Source organism: Antechinus flavipes, chromosome 5 (assembly GCF_016432865.1).
Source record: "Antechinus flavipes isolate AdamAnt ecotype Samford, QLD, Australia chromosome 5, AdamAnt_v2, whole genome shotgun sequence".
Classification (NCBI taxonomy): Eukaryota; Metazoa; Chordata; class Mammalia; order Dasyuromorphia; family Dasyuridae; genus Antechinus; species Antechinus flavipes.
Window position 1 is genome coordinate 42,208,706 of NC_067402.1, and position 27,332 is coordinate 42,236,037.

At 36.6% G+C, this 27,332-nt stretch overlaps 1 protein-coding gene across 3 annotated transcripts in view; it reads right to left on the minus strand.

Moving 5' to 3' along the window:
- The window catches only part of ULK4 (unc-51 like kinase 4), a 627,233-nt gene that overhangs the window by 215,326 nt on the left and 384,575 nt on the right, over window positions 1-27,332 (minus strand). The window lies entirely within an intron of this gene.

Sequence of the window (27,332 nt, forward strand, 5' to 3'; positions counted from 1 at the left end):
GCAGAGATTAGTGAAGTACAGGAGCAGCTTGTGTAAGGCCTCAAATTCTAGACAACAGAGTTTATTCTTTTAGTAATAAATTGATTTTCTAGGTTTCAAAGCACAAGCCGCAACACAGCAAAAGCAGGATTTTCTAAAGATTGCTATATGAATAGAGGGAAGGGAACAGGAGATTGGGATAAGAAGACCAGCTGGGAGCCTGCTGAAATTGTTGTGAGCTAGTGAGGGCCTAAATTGAGGCATTAGTACAATGATGGCAACAGAAATGAAAAAGAAAAAAATACTGAAAAAAGAATCAACTGCAAAGATGGTATCCAAAACTAAACTGAGCAAGGAAAAGAGGGAAATTGCAAGATAAATCTAAAGAGTCAAACCTGAGTAAATGATAATAGTAATGATTGTAACTAGTAATAACATTGATAGAAATAGAAAACAGAGAAATCAATTTTAGGGGAGTGATCATCTTGGTTATCAATGTGTCGAATCTGAGTTGAAAATAGAACATTCCAAGGGGAAATATCCAGGAGACTAATTGGAAATTTGGGCTGGATTTTGGGAGGAAGGTCAGGGAAATATAGAGCTAATGGGTACCCATACAAAGGCAATCCCTGAAGCTATGAGAGTGTGAATTTTCAGAGAAAGTGAGTAAAAAGAGAACAGAGAATGGAACACTAAGCTGGGGATATCTACAATGAGAAGAGGAGGAAAAAAAGGCACTCCCTAGAATCAGAAGCATATTCAAAGCCTGGTTACTTACAAATGTGACTTTTGGGAAGTTAATTAATTTCCTTAATCCTCACTTTTTAAAAAAATCATTCCCAAAATGGAACTAATGCTACTTGTACTCTCTATTCTGCTGGGTTGTTGTAAGCATCAAACCATATAAGGAATATGGAGTACTGTGTTTCTGTAGAGTGCTATAAAATGTGTGCTACTGTCAGTATAATGAAGGATAAAAAACAGACTGAGCAAAGGTTTGTTGTTGTTATTGTTGTTTTGCTACAGTCACATCATGTACTAATTCATAATGGAAGATTGATTCCTTATGAATGGAGATGTCCTCCAGGTACTCATTCATGGATGTAGCCACAGGTTCTTCTCAGTAAGATCCATAACCAGTTAGAAAACAATGATCTAAAGTAGAAAAATGAAATGGAAAAATAATGCCTATAGCTCCAAGGATGACACGCAGTTGGATGGCCAGTCTATCAGTGCCTCTTTCTTGGACAGATGTGGCAAATGGACTAGGAGTGAGCTCAGAGTGCAATAAGGAAGGAGAGAATGAGATGGACGGCATGGGAAAGTGATTCTCATCTGCTCTGTGATCCAAACGTGACCAAAGGCAGAGGAGAGGTGAATGGTGGGCATAAGGAGCCGACCGATGATAAGCCAAAGAGCTGCTTGAAGAATTATCCAGGAAACATAAGATTAGAAAAAGAGGTGGGTTGGTCAGGTCCGAGAGCAGATACACCCCGAAGGTTGTCCTGGAAACTACATAAAATCTCGAGAGACCTCATGAGGGATCCCAAAAAGTACACTAGGGGATTCATGGGAGAACAAGCACATGTGAGAGTAAAATTAGAAAATGAGGGCTGTGTGTGATCTCTACCACTGGAAGGAATACCCACATTGAAGAGATCGTGGGTCCACCCAAAATTAAAAAAGAAAAGGATGCTGTGGGGTTGGAGAACTTGCTAGTGATAGCTGAGTGTTAATGGAGGTCGTCAGGGAAGCGGAGAGAGTTTTAGGGAGGAGGGGCCAATTAACATGCTACTGAGGGGTCAGGCAGTAAAGCCTAAGAAAAGGCCCCCGATTTGGCAATATAGAAACTCAGTGGTGGCTTTGATGAGCTAAGCAGCAGGGTCAAAGCAAGAAGCTCACAAAGCAAAAGTCTTCCCTTTCCGCCCATCTCTAGGCTCGCAAGCACCCTAGAATTAGTCTGGTGACTAAAAGCTCAAAGACAATGCATTATTAATGCAAAGAATTAATATTAACAAAAAGAAAGAGAAGGAAAGGGGGAGCATGGGTGGTTAGAAGGAAGCAGAAACCATAGTTAATCTGAAAAGAATCCAAGGATTATTTTCTTTTCCTATTCAACTAAATCTCCACATATAGTCACATACAAAAAGTTATTTTGAAATAACTCTGATGAGTTTCAGGAAAAGTTAATGTGTACAGTCACTTCTCAGTTGTAGCTACTGTGCTCCACCCTACAGCTCTTTTTAAAAATGAGTATATTATACTTTAACATATTTAACATGTATTGGTCAACCTGCCATCTAGGGGAGGGCATGGGAGGAAGGAGGGGGAAAAATCGTAACAAAAGGTTTGGCAATTGTCAATGCTGTAAAATTACCCATGCATATAGCTTGTAAATACAAAGCTATTTTAAAAAATGAGTATATTAACAAACCCTATGGGAAGTTAACCTTAGAGACTCCAGTATTCGTAACACATTGCATGCTTATGTCATTAGTGAACTAGATACAACATAGAAAAAAAGCTAGATTGTATAATAGATAGAGCACTGGGCTTAGAAGCCAGAAGATCAGAGTGCCAATCCTGTCTTGTTTATTTACTAGCTGGTTGATCCTGCTTAAGTCAGGGATCAACCTCTTTTACCTATAGAATGGGTTTGTCGTGAGAGTAAAAGGAGATGACATTTATAAAGCACCGCACCAACCCTAAATCATGGTTATTACCATAATATTATACCTGATGATACTGACATAGTATTTATATAATGTCATTAGTAAGAAATACCTCTCTTACAGTCATAACTGCAGCTCTATTAGAAACAAAGTCTGTGATCATTTCATCAGAATAAATTTTAATAAACCATGTAAATAAATAAAACAGAATATATTAATAATATAACTTACAAAATATAATGTAACAATAAGATATATTGATATATAATAATAAATATAAATAAATTTAAAATAGCTGAATAGTACAATAAAGAAGAGACTTTATCATTATTAACAGCCTGCAAAGTTCTCCATCATCCAAAATTTAAACACTAACACCTGTGACCATATCAAAGTGAATGAGTGAGTCTGTGTTTTGGATGATATCAACCAAAATCTGGATATGAACTATACCAGTACCGGGAGGACAAAAGCAGCCAAGTCTCTCTTCTATGGAGAAGGGGAATCAAGTGAGAAACTGATTTATAAAAGTCTATTTTATGTAATCTAAACAATTGATTCAACCTAGAGCCCACCTTCTCAGTTCAAAGATTAAGAAAGAGCTATCCACAAATTGTTAAAAAATAGAGTGAGGCAGAGTAGACAAGCGGGCTGTGAACTTGCATGAAAGGCAGGTCACAATGGCAAGTGGTTTTATGTGTACTAGCCAGAGATCCAGATGCTACTAAATGTAGCCCTCTGCCCCAATCTGTTAGAGGGATTGCCCTTAGGAAAAATGGAATCAAAAGGCTGGACCAGAGTTTCAGAGGTCATCTCCCTGGACTTTACTATTTCAGGAAGTCTAGGACTTGGCTAATTTCTGATAGACCAAGCACAAGGCAGGCAATATAACAGCTAATACACTTTGAAAACGCATTCCAGTGAAAACCTGGATCCCTGAAATACAGAAATAATTCTCACACAACCTACTTGTGTTAAGGGGGAGAGTGTTAATTACACTGTGATTTACTAATATTATTATATTAATGCTGAACACTACCACACCAGACTTCTGTATTAGTTAACAAGAATAGAACTCGTGTAAATCAGTTAACAAGCATTTATTAAGCTCCTAGTGTATGCCCTAGGCACTATACTAAGCATAGTGGACACACAAAAAAAGGACAAATCCCTGTTCCTGAAATCAAAGAAATCAGGTTCTACCCTAATAGACAACATGCAAAAAAACATCCATATAAGGCAACATTCCATGTTGCCTTGTCCATCTCAGAGGGAAGGTACTAGGGTGGGATCAGGAAAGATGTAAAAAAAAAAAAAGTGTAAAAAAACCAGGATAGGAATATTTAGAACCAAGAAATCCTTGGTTTGGGTAACAAACTATAATCCGGGGATCAAAATGGGAGCCTGGAGTCCCAGATCCTGAAAGCCTTGTGAAAAGATATACCTTTTTTTTTCTTACAAGGAGACTGTGGGTTAGTTTAGAAGGAAAGTCGCCATGGGAAGGGTCCAGCTCTGCTTCCACAGTCACAGTCACTCGGGACCAGCGAATGCATCTTCATCTAGTAGGAAAGGAACGGAACAGACCCCCAGATGATGGTTTTCTCACACAGAAGACAAGGATGGAGATTTGTGCAGGCAAGAATAGTGCACTGAATTTAATTTCTGTACTTGGGAGAAGAGCTCTAAGAAAACCATCCTGGATTTAAAGAAAATAAAAATGAAAATTGGAAGGAGGCTTATCTGAGGCTCGAGTTGCAATCGATCAACAAGCATTTACTAAGTGCTTACTATGTGCTAGGCATTCTGCTAGGCATCAAGGAGATAAAGACAAAAAAAGAAAGGAAAAGAGAAAAAACAATCTTTTCTCATGAGAGTATGTTTGTATGCTATCATCACAAAAACTTTGGTTGTAGCTTTTGATCTGGGAGAGAACTCAGGGGTCGTCTGGTCAGTGTCCTTCATTTTACAGAAGAGAAAACCAAGACAGAGAGGCATAAAGTGACTTGTTTGAAATCAGTTGGGTAGTAAATTATAAAGTAGGCTTTGAGTCCAGGTCTCCTAACTCAAGTCTTTACTTTTCCTATTGAATAATATGTATTTTCTGAAGAAGAAAAATAAGATTTGGAGCCACATGGCTCAAATATTCTTCAAAGGGAAAAAATATACAATGGTATTATTAAGAAGTCATAAAATAATCTAGATTTTTAATAAAATACTGTAGTTTATTATAGGACCACAGAATTAAAAACTAAAAGAGGATTGCTCTCATTGGCCAGAAAATAGAATTAAAAACTGAGGGAGGATTTCTCTCATTGACCAAAAAGTCCAAAATGTAGCCTGCGTTTCTCCCCTTAGATTCTCATTACTTCATGTCTGGACTTGCAAAAGATTCCGAGTTCTCTCCTCCCCAATTCATCCTCCACACAGCTGCCAGTTCTGTAATGCATGGGCCTGATTCTGCTATTCCTCTTCAATAAGCTCCCATAACTCTCTCAAACACCAAAATAAACTACACACTTCTCTATTGACTCCAACTTTTGCAGGTTGAGTCTTCGTCATGATCTCTCTGGTTCAGTCCAACTAGCCTGCTTACGATTCCCCTCTCCCCTCTGTGTCTTTGCTCAGAACATGTCCCTGCTCCTCTCCACCTCACAGAATCTCAAGCTTCTTTCAAATCTTAGGATTCCTGCCTTCCATGAAGGTTAAACAGAGGTCCCATCTACTATGGGGGGCTTAGCTGCTAGCCTTTACCCTTTTCAAATTACTTTGCATTTCCTTAACTCCCTTTGGAGAATATAAGGTCCACAAGAGTAGGAGTTATTTTCCCTTTTTTCTTCATCCCACAATGGTACAATGCTTTGTACACAGTAAAACAACTGGTTGAAATGAATCATCAAAATGATTGTAATTCTTGTTCTTAAATCCAAATGAGATACTAGTGACTGAGAAAAGCAACAAGATTATGGGGGCCTGGAATTTCTCAAACATGAGAGTAGCTTATTTTTTATTTTATAAAGTAGCTCTTTAATTTTTTTGATCCATCCTCTCATACACACAAATTTGAGTATTTTAAGCATGTTGATCAGAACATATCCTGTTAGACAAATGTCCTGAGAAAACTTAGTACATATATCTGTGCACACATACATATATCTATATATGTATACATATAAATATATAGCAGTCAAAATGTACCAATCTTATGACTAAAATGGTGTCTGGACTTTTATTTAATTAATACAAATTCAGATAATCATTTGGCTCTAGAAAGAAAAGAAAAATCACCCTAAATGACTTTTTCCAAGTATTTAATTTATATCAGCTCTCTTAGAATGCTATACTCTCCCTATCTGGCTAAAGGGAAATGAAATGGGGAACCACTGAATTCTACAGCAATATAAACACATTTCTGTGCACGTGCCCAATGACAGACTCAAATTTCATACTTCAAGAGATAAAAGCTTTGGATAAAGCCAATTCAAAAGCAGAATTCTAAAAGACAACCACATGAAAGAGGAAGTTTTAATGCTTAGGTTACTATGCACTGAGGACACCAGCATCTTGATAAACCAGAAGCAACTGGAATAGAGTAGTTTAAAATTAAGTTATGTAAATAAATCATAAACAACATTATCACAGAGAATCTGAGTGAGGAGGAATGGATGCTGATTTAGGGAATAAACATTTTGAGGAAACATTATTTTCTGCTCTCCTAAAAGATAAATAAATGCCTTCCATTTTGATCTACAATTTTGATCAGTAATATTAAAAGTACTGGTTGGCAATATCTTAAAATGTCATACTTCCTGGGAAGCAGAAAAGAGAGTAAAGATACAGGAAAGTAGAAAAAAAAAAGTAGCATCATATCCTGAACGTGGATAGCTCCCACTTGATTTGAGTCAGTTTGGCTGATTCCATTTCTCATTCCCACATCAGCTGCTTCCCAGTCAGTGGGAGAGAGAGCTTAGTGGGAAGTCTTTGTTCCTTTGTTTTATTCAACAAGAGTTTATGGGACATCTAATGGAACTGAAGTCAAGCTCATTGGCCTAGAGTTTAAATATATATTTCTTTTCTTTTTTGAATATGAATATATTCAAATATGAATGGTGGACAGGACAGACACTAGTCTTGGAGCCAGGAGGGACCTGAATTCAAATCCAGACTCAGATACTTGTCACTTACTGTGTGACACTAGGCAAGTCATTTAATCCTGATTGCCTTCCACAAAAAAGGAAATAATATTATCATTTATATAGTAGTTTAAGGTTTATAAAATATTTTGTAAAACACATTTAATTTGATCCTAACAAAAAAGAGGTAGATACTTGTGATGACCACGTATTTAAAATCAGCCGGAGTCAGGAATTCAGGTTAAGGGGAAAATCTTCAATCTTTATTCTTTTTGAGGTGAAGGGGGATTGCAATAGCAATATGGGCAGGTGCAACAGAAAGCCAGCCAGCAGAGGTGAAAGGGGGATTGTAGGTGAAGGGGGGTCACGATAGCAATGTGAGCAGCTGTGACAAGACCCCAGCCAGCAGTCTCTCTTTCTGCTTCCCTTTCCACTCCCCTGCCTCCACCCACCAAAATCGTCATTTCCTATACAACACATCAGGACTTGCACAAAGAGTGGGCGGGGGCCATTCTTTCTCCAAGATTATATATTAATAGAGTATGGTCCAATTACTATTTAGCCTCATGTGCTTGGGACCTTAGTGCCTCAACTCAAGCCTCAGCCCATTACAGGTACTATTATTTTCCCACTCTTACAGTTGAGGAAATCAAGAGAAGTTAGTTAAGTGATTTGTCGAGGATCACACAACTAATGTCTGGCACTTTCCCTTCTTAATTCTTGTAAATTGCTCCCATTTTCAGGATATTTCAAATATCATTGATAGTGGCTTGATAATCACATCCATCAATTTATTTTTTTTTGGTTAGGACCTGAAGATGTAGTTCACATGGATCAAGTGACTTACATTCAATAAAGGGGCAACTAAGTGCTCTCTTCTGTCCACTGCACTGCCTAGGTGCTAGAACATTAGACTTGCAGTCTGGTAGACATCAGACCGTGGGCTGTCACTTACTTAAGCTTTGTTTACCTCAGTTTCTTCAACTATAAAAGGGGGATATTAGTAGCACCTGACTCTCAGAATTGTGCTAAGGGGGATAATTTTTGCCAAAGAACGTAGCCCAGTAAGAGCTCAGAGCTTGTTCCCTTCCTTCCTTTCCCCTTACTTCTCTTGGGCATCAAGTCCCTATTTTTTGTGCAGTCATTCCAATGTAAAGCTCAGTCTCCTTTGCAAAGAAAACAGAAACCAGTGGAGGACTGAGCAGCCTTGCTTCCTCTTCATTGGTAGCCTCCAGCACTCCATACACCCAAGCAAACGTCCTTTCCCTTCTTTGACTGGCTCCCGCCCAACACAGCCAAGAACATTCTCCTTTCTGAGGGCCTCTCCCTCCCTCTCCAGCCTCAGACCATTCCAAGCATCAGCACGCCTGCTCCTATTTCTTATGGGATTGTTCCACACTATTATGCTCATCTCTCATTGCCTGGTCTTGCCTCTGTCTTTTCTACCTGCCTTCTTTTAAAAAGATTTATGGATAAAATGTCATCAGGGTAAGAAGAATCTCAAATGCTGGTTAAAGAGTTCTGAAGTTACCAGTTAAGAAGAACTATTTTATAACCATAATCAGAGGTTCCCATGCTCAGTGACTTCATTCATTCAGTATGAGAAGCAACAAGGGATAGTTTGATAGGCAGCTTGGGAAATAGATTAAAAAAATTGGTCTTCAAGTAAAAATGACATGGATATTAACTCTTAGGCTGACACTAGTTAGTTGTATGATCCTAAGCAATCGTTTGATCTCCCTTCTCTTATCAGAAAAAAATATATTTGCAAACCTTATGAAATGAGAAATAATCCAGTGCTGAAAATAGAGGACTGGCCCTGCAGTCATGAAGATTTAAATTTAATTCCTGTCTCTATATCCATGGATAAAGCAATGAACTTTGTAATCTAGAAGTTTAAGAAAAATTGCTTAGTGAAAGGAGCTTGAGCACTGGGAGTAAACCCAAGTGATGGAATTGTAGGACCGGTCCAAGACAGACAAAACAAAAAAGCTTGACTTTACAAGTATATTGGGTGAAAAGATCTTCACAAATTGTAAAATTCTAGATAAATATAAGTTATTATTATGAAAAAAGCACTATTCTAGGCAATACAGAAGATACAAAGAAATGTCAATGCCCAAGCCTAGAGTGTTGAACACTCTAACTCTTAACTGATTAAAAACAATCCTCTCTTAGCTATAAACATCTTTCTGAGAAATAAGAAATGTGCACAAGAAACTACAATTCAAGACAGTATTTCACAAGTACTCTCTGGGTTGGGCAGATAATAGGAGTTCTGGCCATACAGTTTGGAATGGCGGATATTCACAGAACAGACAGAAGTCATTTGGTAAACCCTTCCTAATCCAGCCCTCCCGCTTTTCCAGTCTTTGAATCCTTATAGTCCCCACGGTACTACTGGAGCCAGTGATATTGGCTTCCTGGCTATTCCTCAAACAAGACCCTCCAACACCGGCTCTTTTTTTCCATTGAACACGCCTGGAATGAACGTCCTCCTCATCTCCACCTCCTGGGTTCCTTGGCTTCCTATACCTTGCAGATAAAATTCCGCCTTTTTTCAGGAAACCTGTCCCAAGCCTTCTTAATTCTAGACCTGCCTTTTGATGATTATTTTTTATTTATCTGGTATATCATTTGTTTAAACTTAGTTGTTTGAATGTTTTCTCTCCTATTAGACTGAGAGTTCCTTGAAGAGAGGGACTGTCTTTTAGTAGGTGCTTACTGACTTGACTGAGCACCTAAGGAACATTTCCCAGGACCACTGGCTCACAGCAAGAGCTAGAAGGGATCCCAGAGGTGGTCTAGTCCATCCCTTTCGTGTTATTGATGAGAGATGTTAAGGGATTAGTCTAAGGAAAGGCCCGTCAAAGGGAAGGATGGAAGGGAAGAGAACGCTTGTATACAGGATAGTGTGAGCAAAAGGTGTTGGGGAACAGCAAAGGCGAGTTCTACTGGGAAGTCTGCAGTGGAGAATGAGAGCATCTTCGAGTTGGGAGGGTTCTTGGAAATCATTGAGTCTCCAGATGAAGTCATTCAGAAGGAAGAATGCAGATCCAAAGGAACAAAAAAAATTACCAGTACTACGTAAATGGCACCAGCATTAAACAGCAACAAAACTCAGGCTAAATACCACTGAGGACACTGGTGAGAACGCACAGCTTGCCTTTCCTTTGACAAATGGGAGATTTCCAAGAAGTCCACTTATGTTTACTATTGGCTGTTAAGTCCTGAGGCATGTACCTTGGGGTTTGGGTGTTTCCATGTAACTGTGCTAAAACAAGATTTTCCAAATATAAATAAATAACAGAGTCTAAATACAGAGAGATAAAACTGATTGGTCTTGCAGGAAAAAAAAAATAGGAAGAGTAAGTGGAGATTAGATTTCAAGAGTGATGATCTGTCCCATCACTACGGATTTCATTATCATTAGATTGTAAGCTCTTTGAGGCCAGGGGCTATCGTTGGTCTTTTCTTGTGTCCTTTGCATTTAGCATAGTGCCTGGCATACAATAGGCACTTAATAAATATTTACTGATTGCTATCAATAATAATAGTAACAGTGATCATTTACATAGCACTTTATGTCTCTGAAAAGTCACTTACAAACCCATCATGCATTTCATCATCACAACAACCCTGAGGATTATTATCTCCACTTTACAGATGACGAAATTAAAATGACTTGCCCAGGGTCACACAATTAATAAGTGTCTGGGGCCATATTTGAATTCAGGTCTTCTTGACTCCAGGTCCAGCAATCTTTTCACTGTAGCACTGAACTGTCTTTCAGAGTGGACCAAACTTGCACTGTCACAATTGCGCCTGTTTTTCTGTTACAGAAATAACACAAGAGACAGTTCCACATGATAGCAAAGAGGAGACCCAAGCCCGGGGGCTTTACTGTGTACCAAACCTTCACACTGTAACTATAATTTAACATTTTTTGAGATGGCATTATAAACTAGAAAGGATATTTCCTATTCATGCTATTGCTAACATTTTCTTTAAAATGGGAAATGGAGACTATAACTTGCCTCACAGGAGCATTGAAAGGCTTAATGGAGGTTAATAAAGTGTTTTGATATTCTTGGGGAAAAGTTTTATGCAGAAGCACGGGTGATAAAGACGATAATAGGCTATTATTGAGCGTGTCATTTGGGAAGCAGACAATATGGGCCTGAAGGAAGAAAGGAATTTTTAGTGGCCAAGTGATTTCGTCCAGTCAAGGAACCAAAGTTCTTGGTAATTTCACCATCATTTTCTTAGTCTGCTCTAGGAGGGACCATCCTTGGGATGGCCTTCACAAGGGGCTATATTTAGATTGCCCAAAATAGCTGCAACAACTTGGAAGTGAGCCGAACAATGGTTGGCGAGGGGGGGGCATCCAGAACTGCTGCTGGTGGGCTTGCCTTTGGGTAGGGGGCTCTGCAAAAACATCAACTTTCCCTCCTGTGCCCCACGAGGGGCAATTCCTTCGTTTCCACGATCTTGACAAATGTGTGTCACTTGACAAATCACAATAGTCAGTGATTAAGGTTATGTCAACACTGGTGAACCTGACAAGGATCTGCTGGGTGTGCAGAGGAACAGTGCACATCTGCATACCCCGCCCCTCCCCCAAGGCACATACTCACATGTAAACACACACACACACACACAAGTTTCAGTTGGTAAAATCACCTTTTCAGTACTTCTGATTGTGCTCTGAGTACCAGCGAGTGATTGACAGCCCTGAAATTGGGGTGCCTGAAACCTGGCTCATCGTCCAAGCTCCCACTAACTAGAAGCCAACTGATCTCACCTCTCCATCCTTCGTCCCCCCATCTTACAAATGAGAAAATTGTTCAATTAGAGCTGGGAAGGTCTCTTCTCCTTTGAAGGTTCTGTAACGTTATGACTTTCAGATAGTTCATTGGATCATAGAATTTAGAGCCGGATGAGATTTCATATAATAATGTAGATCTCGGAATCCAATCCCATCATTTTAGGGGCGAAGAAACTGAGGCCCCAAGAGCTTAAGGATAAGGCAGGACCTCTGACCCTGCCCTCAGAGCTCCCGCTATGAGATCATAGCCACCAGACATCAAAGCAGCCCTGCTGGCAGCCTGGGATCATCCGCCCCAGGAGCCGATGCTCTGGACATCCTGGGCTGAGCGGCGAGGAGGCCGAACTTGGACCAAGAGCTGGGAGGCAGGCCACAAGGAGGATGCTAAAAGCCTCCTTCTCACTGCCCACATCGATTCCCCATCTTGGAAAGGTGAGAGAAGGGTGGGGAGGATGACTCCAGTCATGGTCCAGCAACAGCTAAGCCCTGGGAGAAGCTTTCTACCCCCTTTTCTTTTTCAGAGACAGAGGGGAGGTGGCACATGAAAAGTGCCTGGTAGAAGCGATAATAAAACTAATGCCATTGCAAGGGTTTCTAGAAAGTAATAATAATAAAATAAAAAAAAAGCTGAAAGTCCCATGTGGCTATTGAGTTACCATGTCACAGAACACCTTTGGAACTCCACCCTTAGAACAAAGCGGCTTCTGTTTCTCTAATATTCACAAACTAGAACCCATCGGACACAAACAGCTTGCAGCCCAAGAGGCCTCCATGTAGAGCATAAAAATAGCAGGATATCCTGATTTAAAAAAAATGTTCACAGAGTCAGGCTGCGTGGTAATTTCAGCTAAACATAAGAAATATGTGAGATGCACCTAGCCCGAAAAATCCAAGAGTAGGAAATTGGTGAATTGGGGTCAAAAATCCAATAAGTCTTTTGAGTATTATCTCATCCATGTGAGATTAGGAAACTCTGTCATCAACACTTTCTGAAAACCATTTTAACTTATAGAAATAGGAAGAGTCCCACAAGGACATGGAGGCTCTCTAGTGGAAGTGTGGAGTCTTAATTTAAAGCCAGCATTTCCTCTAAGGAAAATGACATTGTAATGCCATAATACAGAATATAATCCTTCATTATCTGCCAGAAAAATTAAAACACATTTCTACCTTTGCCCCACCTTCCTTTCAGCTGAATCTGTGAAAGGCCAGATTTAAAATTGCGGCTTCGGCTCTGAAACCCCCCCACACCTTTCAAAAATGTATTAAAATCAGATCTAAGTAGCACCAGCCTTTGGAAACCCAGTTAAATACTGGTCACAAACTGTCACTTTTTTCAGTTCAGTGCTGAGTGGCTTAAATGGCCTTAAGGCAAGTTCCCAGAGCTAATTGCTCCATTCGGTAGCTCAAGAGTCTTTGGACTGAAAATAATGACTAAGAAATCTCAGTTTTAGAAAAAACCTCAGTGACTTTAAGACGGTCTTATATGGCAGTAATAATATTAAGTGTCAGCAACCACTCATAAAATATTATGGATCTCACATTTAAATATCATTTAATGTTGCAAATGTTTATTATTTTCCACAATAACCTTGTGATGTTATTATTCCCATGAAGCAGATGAGGAAACTGAGGCCCTGTTTAATTGAGTGCTCCATGGATACAGGACTAATAAGTGGCAGAGTAGGAAACCGAACCTATGACCACACAATTACACCAGAAAATGAAAGCGGAAAGAGGAAAGTTAATATTCATATAAATTCGTTTCAAGAAGGATGTCCATGTTCTTCTTTTAAAATAATATCATACACTCTCTCAGGACAGAAGTAGAAAATTTTGTTTTCCGATTCTAGACCATTTTGAAAAATCTGGATCAATTCCACAAATGGCTATCACAAATCATCCAGATGTTTCATTTTTATAGCATCATTCCTCAGAAATTTGTACAAGTAGAGAAGATCTGATATTTTTAATAAGTATAATCTGGACCAGCCAACAAAATTGATAAATGATAACTTATTGTTCACTCATAAATGTGAAACCCCGTATTTTCTCTGAGTCTTTCATCCCTTTTCATTTTTTTTGATCAGAAAGCCCTGTCTATTCAACCACCACCTTGTGCTGTCCCATTCCGCCTTCCTATTGCCACCTCCCAGCACAAGTCCAGCCTCCCTGGACTGATGCAACGGTTTTCTGACTCTGCTGCCTCTGTTGTTTTCCTCACTCATCCATTCATCATGAGGCTGCCAAACCTCCCTTATTCACATTTTGGTCATATCACCTGTCTGAGTGGCCCCTGTTTCCTAACTTTGTCTGGCTTTCCAGTCCCTTCAGAATCTGGAACCATCTTATTTTTTCTGGCCTTATTTTCTAAAATTTCTTTCCACACAATCTATGTTTCAGCAAAATTGGACGGCCCTGATCCCTCAATACATCGTACACTTTTCACTTTCTGTGCCTCTTGATTATGGGCTATCCATATCTCATTCATTGAATTCCTAAGCATCCCTTAAAATCCATCTTCAATGCCACCTCCTCCAGACAGTGGTCTCTGATCTTTGCCACATCATTAGGGAGAGGAAACAGCCCATGACCAAAAGGCACTGAGAATAAAAAGTACACGAAGTGTTGAGGGAACAGGATAGTCCAGTTTGGCTGAAGCACAGAATGTATAGATGGAAGTCAATCAATAACAAAATAAAAACTAGTCTCCTAAGATACTACATAATGGGCAAAAGTGAGAAAGTACAATAAGCTCAGAAAATCCAGCCTGGGGGCACTGAAGGACAAATAAAAATAATTCAAGTAATGAGAGGGAAGATCAGACAAAAGATTAAAGTCATGTCAAAATATGAGAAGAGATGAATACTTTTACATATTTTTTTTTTACCCAAGAGTGTTTGACACATAGTAGGTGCTTGATAATTGTTTATTAATTGAAATGGCACAAAACGAGGAGAAAAGAGTAATGAAATATACTCTTGGTACACAGGCCTTCTTGGGAAAAATATATATACATATATTTCTGCTATACCAGCATCTTATTTTACAAAACTATTTTAGCATTTATCCACAGCAGGACTATTATCTGTGACAATCTCCTATTTCAGCAACATCTTACAGCATTAGTTAATTAACATGTGTCATTCACAGGATGTGCACATTTCAGCTGACATTACTGAAGATGCAATGCCATATTATAAATGCAACTCAAGTATTGCCAAGTGAATGACAAACACCAGGAGGGAATATATTTCATTTTTAGTTTCATAGTGGAAAAACAAATATATATATATATATATTAGGAAGCTAGGAAAGAACTGATAAGCTAATTTTACATAACAAGTTACTGCATGATTTGAGAAGTTACTTTTGAAATTAATTTGAGCTAGAGAGGGACTGTATTTAGCTCATTTAAATATTAATATTAAACAAATTGACCAGAAATGAAGGGAAAAGAAAAGACAAAAGAGGTGATTTAAAAGATAGGCATCTGATGCCTCAAAATTACTTTAGAGAGCTAGAAAAAGATAACAAAATTCATCTTGACAAACAAAAAGTCAAGAATATAAAAGGAATTAATAAAAAAATGCAAAGCAAAGTGGTCTAGCTGTACCAGACCTAAAACTGTATTACAAAGCAGTGTTCATCAAAACCATTTAGTACTGGCTAAGAAATAGAGTAGTGGATCAGTGGAATAGGTTAAGTACACAAGACACAAGTCAATGAATACAGTAATCTAGTATTTGATAAACTGAAAGATTCCAATTTCTGGGATAAGAACTCAGTATCTGATAAAAATGCTGGGAAACTTGTTAAATGGGATGGCAGAAACTAGAAAATGACCAGCATCTCACACCTTATACCAAGATAGGGTCTAAACGGATTCATGATTTAGACATGAAGGATGATACTATAAGCAAATTAGCAAAGCAAAGGATAATCTACCTGCCAGATCTGTGGAGATCTTATGGCCAAAGAAAAACTAGAGGATATTATGAAATGTAAAATGGATAATTCTGATTATATTAAATTAAAAAGTTTACACAAACAAAACCAATGCAGCCAAGATTAGAAGGGAAGAAGAAAGCTGGGGGAAAATTTTTTATAAAAGCCTCATTTCTAAAATATATAGAGAACTGATACAAATTTATAAAAATATAATTTTTCCCCAATTGATAAATGGTCAAAGATTATGAACAGACAATTTTCAGATGAGGAAATTGAAACTATTTATAGTCACATGAAAAAATGCTCTAAATAACTATTGATGAGAAATATAAATTAAGACAACTCTGAGGCACCATTTCATACCCATCAGACTAGATAAGATGACAGAAAAAGATAATGATAAACCTTAAAGAGGACATAGGAAAACTAATGCATTGTTAGTAGAGTTATGAAAAGATCTAACCACTCTGGAGAGCAATTTGGAACTATGCTCAAAGGACTATAAAATTGTCTATACCCTTTGACCCAGCAAACACTTTTTCCTTTCTCGTATGTTTTTCCTTTTGGTCGGAATTTTCTTGCACAATATGACAAATACGGAAATATGTTTAAAAGGGTTGCACATATTTAATCTCAATCAGATTGCCTGCTGTCTTGGGGGAAGCAAAGGAGGGAGAAAAAAGTTTGGAAGACAAAGTCTTACAAAAATGAATGTGAAAACTATTTTTGCATGTATTTTAAAAAATACTATTGAGGAAAAAAATAATAAAACACAGAAAAAAGAAAAAAATAGGCAGTTGACTAGTAAAAGATTTTAAATGCTACCTTACTGCTAAGAAGCATTTATTGATCTCTCAACAATCTTTAAAGTCCTATGTATGAGAAGTGACTTTGCACTGCTGGGTACCTGAAAATTGAAGGCATGATCAACAAATCATATAGATAATATATTTAAACTACAATGAATGCTTTTCAATCTGTATGTTATATTTGTATACATAAAATGTTATATGCATTTTATGCATAACATTACATATGTATATATAAATATATATTTGAACATTTGGTAGGCTTGAGAAAGGTTTACATAATAGAAAATACTAATAAACAGAAAGAGAAATTAAAAATGTTGTTCTACATTGCTATTCTGGAAAGGACTCCTGAATGAGATCAAGCTTGAAAAAAGTCTTGATTCAGAAACTCAAGCAGATAAAAATAGCCTTTTTAAGCTATATTTGAATGGTCAGAGGTGAGATGTTAAAAAAAAAAGGCTGAAAAAAAGAATATCTTCATTGTCTACGACATGGTTATGAGGAAAATGTTTACTAAACTAAGTATATAAACTACAAGTAAAACTGTTCCGCCCTAAATCATTTACAACAATTTAGACTTAATACAATCAAATGCTATAAAGAAACCACCCCAAATTCCTTGATCCAATTGGGTTGGTCTAACATGTCAGAAATTTGTATTAATAAATGACATCACTAAAGAAAACTGAAAGATTTATAACCAATCTATGGGAAAAGAGTACTAAAGCTCAACTATTAATGAACTCAAAAAAATAGAAAATAAGATAAGTTTTTAAAAGATAATTATTTTGTGATCACAACATTCTTTTGCTTATAGAAAGTAATTCTAATGACTGATATTACAGTTCTCTTGGAAGACTGTGAACAATTCTAACAATAGGAAATTCTGAACACCGGTTGTGAAGAAAAATAGTTTATTGTTTCACTTTCAAATAATTTTTCATTTGAAAGCATAAACATAGTTTTGATCAGTATACATATTTTGTGGGTGACTTGGTAAATTTTTAAGCAAAGAGAAACACGATTACTATCAGAAGAAAACCTATAATTTTACTTTAAACTAAATTCCCATATCCAGCTCTAGTGAGTCTCCTGAGTTTCAATCTAACAACTGACTATGAGACAGCTTCAAATGGATATTGGCATTTTCAAACAGAACCCAAAATCTTTCCTTTCCAAACTCCCCTCTCAGTTTAAACTTTCCTATTTTTGTTGAAGGCACCATCCTCCTTATAGGTTCCTTGGAGTCATTCTCTCTTCTTCCTTTTCCCTCATCCCTCACATCCAATCAGTTGCCAAATAAACTGACTGTTGGGGGAAAATCGTTTGGACACAACCAGAAATACACAGACATAGCCAAGTCTCAGATATATGTGACTTTTTAAGAACTTGGTTGTCTGTATTCTTACAACCATTAGTCAGGAAATAAGTCAAAAAGGTTTCTGAGCAACCAAAAGAGACGTAACAAAAATATGTGCTCTTTCCTTTACCTTAAGGTCTTCACCATATCCTCTTACTCTTACAACATTGATTATCTGGTACCTAAGTTACAACTACTTTTAGTAAACCAAAGGAGACAACCGAAGTTGTTACAGATAAATTCACTGACAGAATCAAAAGCTGACTGGAGGTAGGTAATAAGACATAAAAAACATTAGACACCTAATCTAAAAAAGCATAGTGTACAGGCAAGAGGGTCTTAGAAACATCAATAAGCTCAAAGAGGATCAATATAGTAATATATTTCAGGAGACGCACTAATATTTGTAAAATTGACCCTATGTCACCAAGTGAAGTTTACATATATTCCATGTGCTCTGTTGACGAAAACATAGATGTATTTAATCCATTTTGGAAATATGTTCACACAAAATGGTTGAAAGAAATTTCATTTTCTTGGTGCTTAAAGGTGAAAATCTTTAAGCAGAAAGTTCCATTCCCAGAAGTTCCAGATGACTAAAGTTTTATTTTATCTATACATTTAGACATGGTTATCTTTCAACCTGAACAAGTGTTGCTGCTTTAAAGTTATTTTTCAGGTTATCTTTCCTTTCACACAGATATACTACCTGTCTATTTCTTCTCTAAACAAAGATTTTATATAGTACCTAAACACTGTAGTGATAAGCTACACAAGCAATATTGTACTTTTAATCATAAACAAAAAAATTTAACCACCTCCAACCAGCATCAGGAGAAGCTAAACTGGAAATGGACATCTCATTTACAAGTTATGCTTTCGTTAACATAGACTTTTTAATAGGTTGTAATATGTTAATAGGTTCCATTAAGAAAAAGAAGAGTTCTTTTCTCCTCCTATTTTTTAGCCAAATGAAGGGATAGACTAGTAGAAAAAAGCACATATCCCCAGGTATAGTGAGATACAAGTTATAGTATTTCTGTCCTATCCTCATAGTGATTGCCTGGAACTGAATAGGTAACCAGTAGTTTGAGTGAAAGTGATTATAACATTGACATCCATAGCTATGGATGTGTACTGAGGGAGAAAGTTCTAAGTCATGAATGAATGTAAACTTGAAATATTTATGATTCAGGTCATGAGTTCATACACCAATTCATGGCTTTGCAGAAGGCATGATGACTCCTGTCTTCTTTCTTATTGTCTCACTCTTAGTTACTCTTTATTGGAATCTTTCCACCAAGTTTTAATCGTCATTTCTGCAGCTGCCATTTATCTGTCTCTTCCTTCACATTTTTTCATATTAATCCTCTTTCTTCCTGCATTTCTTCATTCACTTTTCTTTCTAGCTTATCTCTATACCATTATTCTGTTTTCCTTGCCATTAAATCTTCCTTCTTCCACCTATTTATACTAGTTAGAAAAAGCCCAATTTAATAGGAAAAGACATTTTTATTTAATCCTACTTTCCAAGGAAGTTACCACTAGCAGAAAAAGTATCTATTCAATAACAAATCTGTTATGAGGGAATAAACCAAGATATGTATGAAAGTTCTTTCATTTCCTTCAAGGTTTTTCAGTGCAAAGGTTCTATAAAATCCAGAATAATATAATTGTACATTGCCTTCGGTTAATAATAATGGCACTTTAATACTACAATAAAGATGATGATGATGATGATAACTCACTTTTATATTGTGCTTTAAAGGTTAGTTGCCTCACTGTAAAATAGAATAATCAAGAAAGCAAAACCAAGCACTAGACCTATATTAGTCCTTGGGAATTAAATGACTTCTCTGGTCCCATTTTCCCTGCTAAGAGTATTTTTGGAATCCCACAAACAAAATAAAAGCAACTAGTCATCTTCTTTAAAATGATCTTGAAATTGTCTTTTTACAAGTATAAACATATACCCAGGAATTCTGAATGAGAATATGTAATTTATTAATCCCAAGCATCTAGGTTATGTAACTCAATTCCTAAAATTCTTTGGTTTGGCTAAATTTTTAAGGTTTGAATGAAAGTGTTTTCTCAAGTCTTTTCTTCAGCATGATTATTTCTCTCTAGTTTTCAAGTTTGTCAACCTTGTCCTTAAAAAAAATTCTGTGATTTGGTGACAATTGTGTAACACTGCACTTTTGACCAGTTGGTTAGAGTATAGCATCATTGAGTCAGTCCTTATATGTTCCAATTAGCTTGATTTGGTCCTCGGCTTACAGATTTGATCTACAAACATAGGTCCTCTGGCCCACAAAACCCGTCTCATTGAACCTAAGGTACAGTAGTTGAAAGATCATACATGGAAAAAGTATAAATCTCTAAATATCAGAATAATGACTTGAAATATCTACCGTATTGATATGCTCCCTTAGGACTATCTCCTTTAGAAAGAACACTGTATTCAAATTGATGCTTTAAATGTGGAACATTTTTGCCAATAAACTTAAGATACTTCAATTGATCCATGATGTTTTTATATAGAATCATCTTTTTATAATAATAATCCCATGACCGGCAAAGAATCCAGAGGTTTGTATTCATATTATGTAAATAACCTTCCACACTAGAGGCTTTTCTCTAGATCTTTTAATATTTTGAGAGAGCTAATGATATAGAACATTGACTGTACATCCATTTTCCTTTGCTCTCAAGATACACACACAGAGCTCTTTTTCTTTTCCATCTTTTATATCACTTATTATACACAAATCTGGTAAAATTCTGGCACATAATTTATGCCCATCATGGCTTTCTCCATTGAAAATTGGATCACTGAACATTTTCAGTTTTTGAAGACTGTGTTGTTCACTGATTTATAGATATATAATAATATAGCCTGGGTAATATGCCTTTATCTATTCAGGTTTTCTTATGAGAATTGATCTCAGTTGAATGGTCATGCATTTTTTGGTGAGCCTGTTACAATTGGCACAGTTTTTCCATAAGTTAGATCACCTGGAGGTATATACTGAGAAGGGGTACCTCTGTGCTAGCTGAAGAACCTTCTACATGATACAATAAACATTCTTAGTGCAATATAAATCTTTCTGCTTGATAGTTTGCCTGAATCATACTTTTAATCACAGGATGATCTGTTGTTGTATGTTATCAAAGACAACATATCATCTACCACTCTCTCTCTTTATATATATATATCCTTCATTCCTTTTTTTTTTTAACATATCATCTCCCACTCTCCCATATATATATATATATATATATATATATCCTTCATTCCTTTTTTTTTTAAATAGTTTATCTAGTATTGGGTTTAATTGTTCTTTAAATGTTTGGTAGAATTCACATGTAAATCCATCTGTGCTGGAGATTTTTTTCTTAGGGAGTTGATTAATAGCTTGTTCTATTTCTTTTTCTAAAATGGAACTATTTAAACAATTTACTTCCTCCTCTGTTAATCTGATATGTACATGTATTTATATGTCTGTATGTATCTTTTTGGAAGAAAGTCTTTAAAGTTGCATTTTGATCTATTAAGTCTAGTTTTAAAAAATAATCAACAAATAATAATGACAGTAAGAGCTTCTATTTAATCAATAGATCAGTACAGACATGATAGACTATCACCTATGAAGGCCTCCCTGGTCTTTGCTCATGTTTTCATCAGTGGCATTTTTGATATGTTTATAGGCAATTCTCAAAAGGAATTCAGAAGATAAATAAGAAAGTAGGCACATGGGCCAAAACATGATGTCTGAATGGCTACCATTTTGGGGTAATATTACCTTCTGGGATATTTTTCATTCTTCTGAGATCTTTTTTTGAGATATCTTAAAGGCAGATTCTTAAGTCCTTCAAAATAACCATGTTATTATGGCCATTGTTCGTGGCAGGTTCCCAGCAGCGGAGGTCTTTCTACAATACGGGACCTAGCAATGAGATCCATGGGAGACTCGAGTGCAGGTGAGCTAACACAAGGTATCCTGGCAGTGGGGATTCAGGAACTCTTAGAAGGGAATTGGAGCTAAGAAGCCGGATGTGGAACGATCAAATGATGACAATTCTGTCCCCGAGCAGGATCAGCATCAGCCCATCTCTCCGAACCTCTGTTATCCCCATCCACATATCCCTATGTTATAGCTAAGAAAACCAAACGTGGGGAAATGCTGAAATTTGACTAGTCCACAGAACTAGAAAAGTCTGGAGCTGGGTCAAGAATTCTGATCTCGTGACCCAAGGCCAGAAGTCCTTCCACTATCCCAGGCTGCCCACTTAGAGAGATCAGAGTGTGTAGCATGATGCATTGGTCAAGCACAGGGAAGAAAAGGAGGGAAATCGGGTTCAATCGCTTCTTCAGTATGTATATTATGCCACGCATGTTATATTGGTAGAGAATAGAACAGAGAGTTCTTAGAGAAAAGAGTAGGAGGGAGCCTGATGTAGAATGAGAATCAATTATAGTGAAAATTGCTGTTAACAAAATGGGAGGTAACTGGTAGAGGATTTATTCAATTGTTTGCAGTTATGAAATGCAATGACTCAGAGGGAAAGGAGCTTTGCAAAGAACTGGATAACATCCAATACTGGGGGTTTATACAGATCAAAGTACATTTTACATTTTGCCAATCACTATATTATATATCTAAAAGAACAGAGAACTGAGAGAGGACCTTTTTGTATTGAAAATGTTAATATAAGATTGTTAGTCTTTGGGGACTCACTTTTTAAGTGTGGAAGATTCAACAGACTTTACCAATATAACATACATAAAGACTTTTGAAATCTAATTAATCTCTTGACATTTGACTAAAAGTCAAAGCAATGGACTGCAAGATGAATAGGACACCTCACCCGTGAAGGTTGACTATTATCTTTTTTCAAGATCTGCAAATGAGTGATTAAGCTCGTTCAGCAAAGTTTTATTACTACTCTTCTCATTTTAATAACTAACCTCAATTTAAGCATTCCTCTATTTCCTTAATATAGTGGGGGAAGGACTGCAGTAATTGCTACCAGACATCATTCATTGTTTTTCCTCTAAAATAGAGAATATAAAAGAATCGGGGTGATTTTAGGCTATGCAGATTTAACTACTTTAAAGGGGGAAAAAGGACTCCAGATGTTGTCTATATCCCTAGGTCTACAACCTGCCTGGTTTTTCATTTTCATCTTTACTTCTTGAGTGTCAGCAGTCTGGACATAAGGGAATAAAAATGAATGTATGTTTCAACATGCTGTGGAAGTACTTTCAGAGAAAACAATTTACATCTGAACAGCTTTCTTCCATCACATTAACTTTTCTCTTTGGTTCCAATTTTGGTGATTGCAGGGTATTCACATACTTTGGCAAGTATAAAAGAAACAAAAAGAAAAAAACAAAGAATTTTAGAGTAAGATGGGACCTAAGAAATGAGAAGCCCAAATTTTCTTCTACCACATTATTAAAAAGGTAGGGGAATTAGAGTCTCATACTTATTTTTAATGTATGTGATACTCCTCGTTAATTTATGAGCTTTTTAAGGATAGGGCCAATAACTTTTTCCATGTCTGTATCTTCAATACCTAGTATAATACTTTGTACCTAGCAAATCCATAACAAATGTTTGTTGAATTTTAATCTGATTGTGAAAAGAAAGACCTAGGATAAATAAATATAAGCATATTATCCTTACTGTAGAGAGGAAGAGTACCACAGTATTAAAATTCTTCTTAAAATCTAAGAGTCCATTTTATTGTTTCTTAATGTGGCAGAGGGGCCCTAGGTAGTGCAGGAGTTAGAGTGCTGGCCCTGGACTGAGGGAGACTCCTCTTCCTGAATTCAAATCCAGCCTTAGATACTTACTAGCTGTGTTATTCTGAGCAAATCACTCAATCCCTTTGCCTCAGTTTCCTCCTTTGGAAAATGAGCTGGAGAAGGAAATGACAAATACTTCAGCATTTTTGCCAAGAAAATCCCAAACAGGGCCATGAAAAAAGTCAGACGTGATTGAAAAATGAGCAACAAATTATAAGGGGCTGTGGCATTTAGTTTTTATATCCAATCAGTCACTTTTTCATTTTACTGAATTTGTTTAATACATTCACATTTAAAGAGGAGTTAGATTTATATTTTCCTTCATTTGTCTGTAATATATTTTTTTTCAAATTTAGAATTTTTCCTGTTTCTCCCTTGTAAACATAATACTATGTCTCAAGTTATTTTACTTTAATCTACCGTAAGATTATATTCCCATTCTTTTCCTTTCACCTTCAAGCCTCCCTCATGTTTTGTTTCTTATCCCTTTTTCCAATTCTGTGATTTTGCTTTTTCTTTTTTCTTGCTTGCTTTATCTATTTTTTCCTTTCTTTCTCTGCTTTTGATTAAGTAGTTATGTAGAATCCCCTTCCTCCTTCTTGTGCTTCTTTTCAATTTTTTTGGTCTTTCTCTCATTCTTGATCATCTGTCTTTACTTTCTATCTATTCTAAACTTTTATTCTTTGGCTAACGCCCCATATAATTGTTTAGTTCTTTAAACTTTATATTCCTCATGGAACTTTCCTCTAAACAGTTTCTTTATCATTGTCTTGGACTTGGCTGACAGACTTCCTTTTTTCTTATTTTACACCAATTCCTGAAGAGAATATTTTCCAATCAGGAAACTGATTTATGTGCCTGATAATATTATTCATTATTAACCTTTACTTTCCTCATTATTGGATTTATTTTTGTTTTTATCTTGGGGTTGGTTTTTTTTTTTTTTTTTTTTTTTTTTTGCCTTGAATTCTCCTCCCTGGGTCCATGTTCTTCTATATTTTTGCAGTGATAATTGCTTCTGGGAGCTAATTCTCCTTATGATGAAGGGAGCACTAAATACTTAGTACTATAGGCATATCTACTGTATATCTCTTCTCTCAGGGGAGCACTCATCAACAGTGCCCTCTCTCAACACAGAAACAAGATTTCTCCTCTTTCTTTACCTCCTTTTTAATTTCTTGTTTTGCATTCTTATCCATTTTTCTATATTCTTCCTTCTTCCAGACAGACTATAGGAATTATTTTCCACTCAGTTAATATTTTACTTGATTAGTGTACATCACATATTCCCTTTTATCTTTATCATGTTCCTTCCCTGCTCTGAGCTCCCTCCCCTCATTCTGAAATGTAGTCCTTCGAAGTACACTAGTTTATCTGTAGGCAGGGTTTTGTGATGTTTAGTCCATGACATTTCAGGCCTGTTTTTTTTTTTTCCACTACCACTTCTGATTAGCAAGAATCACTTATGAATGCAGCTTTTACCCTGGTACATTTAGAAAAAAAAAATCTGTTGATGATCTCATATTTGTTATTGTTATTGTTCTGGTTGCTAATTTTATTTATCCATTGTATCATACAAAGGATATCATAACAAAACCTGTTATCTCAGGTTTTTGAGAAGAAAATAATATCTTCAGGTATGTCTGGTTTTCATTCTAGGATTTTTTTTTGTTTGTTTTGCTTGACTGATTCTTGATGTCTCATTGAGTCATTCATTTCCATTTGTTCAGTTCTGATTTTTAGTGAATTATTTTCATTTACTTTTTAAAGTTCTTTTTGTATTTGTCCAATTCAATTTTTAAATGAGTTGTTTTGTTCTGTGGATTTTTTTCCATTTCACAATTTCTGTTTTTTTTTTTCCTAAGGAGTTATTTTCTTTTTTCCATTTCATAAATTCTGTTTTTTCAGGGAGTTGTTTTCTTTTTCCATTTTGTCAACTCTATTTTTTAAGGAGTTATATGCTTCCATTTCATTAAGTCTATTTTGTAATGAATTTTCAGAGCTCTTTTTGCTTTTTTACTCATTTTTTTTTTGAAAAGTTGAGATCTCATTTTTACATTCAGAGGTTTTGATAAAGGTCTCATTTCTAAAATATATAGAGAATTGGCTCAAATTTATAAGAAATCAAGCCAATATCCAATTGATAAATGGTTAAAGGATATGAACAGACAATTTTCAGATGAAGAAATTGAAACTATTTCTAGTCATATGAAAGAGTGTTCCAAATCATTATTGATCAGAGAAATGCAAATTAAGACAACTCAGATACCACTACACACCTCTCAGATTGGCTAAGATGACAGGAAAAGATAATGATGAATGTTGGAGGGGATGCGGGAAAACTGGGATACTGATGCATTGTTGGTGGAATTGTGAACAAATCTAATTATCCTGGAGAGCAATCTGGAATTATACTCAAAAAGTTACCAAACTGTGCATACCCTTTGATCCAACAGTGCTACTACTGAGTGGATGCCCATCAGTTGGGGAATGGCTGAATAAATTGTGGTATATGACTATTATGGAATATTATTGTTCTATAAGAAATGATCAGCAGAAGGATCTCAGAGAGGCCTGGGGAGACTTACATGAACTGAGGCTGAGTGAAATGAGCAGAACCAGGAGATCACTGTACACAACAACAAGAAGACTATATGATGATCAGTTCTGATGGATGTGGCTCTCTTCAATAATGAAAGGATTCAAACCAGTTCTACTTGTTCAGTAATGAAGAGTCATATACACCCAGAGAGAGAGAACCATGGGAAGAGAGTGTGGGACAGAACATTGCATTTTCACTCTCTGTTGTTGTTTGTTTACATTTTGTTTTCTCTCAGGCTTTTTTTTTTCCTTCCTGATCCAATTTTTCTTGTGCAGCAAGGTAACTGTATAAATATGTACACATATATTGGATTTAACATATACCTTAACATATTTAACATGTATTGGATTACCTGCCATCTAAGGGAGGGGGTGGGGGGAAGGAAGGGAAAATTTGGAACAGAAGGTTTTGCAAGGATCAGTGTTGAAAAATTACTCACGCATGTGTTTTGCAAATAAAAATCTATAATAATTTTTTTTTTTTTTAAGTTGAGATATGCTTTTCAGGAAAGGGAGGTTGTCCAAGCTTCCTCTACAAGCAGCAGTGGCTGCACGGAATGACTTCAGTGCTGGGTGGGTGTGGCCAGTTAGACTCTGGCGCTTTCAGGTTCACTCTTTATCTTCTGTGTTTGTGTTGGATGTTTTATAACTTCTCTGCTGATCTGCTGCCTTGTAATGAGGGCAAAATGGTCAACACTGCTGTAGATTCTTCCCCCAGATTATCCACCGTGCAGAGCTCCCACCACTCCGGGGCTCCAGTGCTTGCACTCGGCTTCCCTCTGGCCCACTTGAAACAGACTTTTTCTGGAGACCTTCAAAATTATCTTCTGCTGGTAATTTGTTGAACTCCCAATATTTGTGGATTCTGCCAGTCTAGAACTAATTCAGAGGCTGGATTTGGTAATTGGTTTAAAGGACGGGGGACAAGGTCAGAAAGAACCATGTGTCTTCTCTGCCATCTTGCTCTAGGAAGGTTTTAAACATCATTTTGATAAATGTTTGAGTTTTTCCATTTAATTAGGGCTCAGATTTGCAGGGTAGTTCTCCTGGGGTTGCATCTTAAGTTCCTTTGTTTTTATAATCATTCCATTTTTTCCCTGCAGTTTCTAATAAGATACAGAATAGTCTTGTGTTGTTTGAATTTTCTTTCCATTTTATCTGAAGGTCTTTCTCTTGGTTGCACATAA